Source organism: Penaeus monodon, chromosome 23 (genome assembly GCF_015228065.2).
Source record: "Penaeus monodon isolate SGIC_2016 chromosome 23, NSTDA_Pmon_1, whole genome shotgun sequence".
Classification (NCBI taxonomy): domain Eukaryota; kingdom Metazoa; phylum Arthropoda; class Malacostraca; order Decapoda; family Penaeidae; genus Penaeus; species Penaeus monodon.
This window is the reverse complement of record NC_051408.1, coordinates 17,384,798-17,385,090: the sequence shown is the minus strand read 5'-3', so window position 1 is coordinate 17,385,090 and position 293 is coordinate 17,384,798. Positions and strand designations below refer to the sequence as shown.

General features: G+C 34.5%; 1 protein-coding gene across 2 annotated transcripts in view; it reads left to right on the top strand.

Annotated features, from left to right (window-relative positions):
* The window catches only part of LOC119587837 (protein obstructor-E-like), a 14,465-nt gene that overhangs the window by 11,358 nt on the left and 2,814 nt on the right, over nt 1-293 (top strand). The window lies entirely within an intron of this gene.

Genomic DNA, 293 nt, shown 5'->3' with positions numbered 1-293 from the left:
AGGGCTTGTGTACCTCACATTTATGAACACAAAATCACTAAATTTAAGGGAAAATATATCAATTCATGTTACTCCTTATAATCATGTTCTTATCATAATCATGTTTATCACCACTGATTTGATTAGGCATATAAATTATTTTGCATCATGATAATTACTCGCCCGCATTTTTTTCCTTGCATGAGGTTTAAGTTCAAAATAGTCACAAAGGCTGGTACCGGATGCTCTCTTGTTGGCTGCAAGCGTCACACCAATCTTTAATACTGCTTCTTCCTTTTGCACAATAACAATTG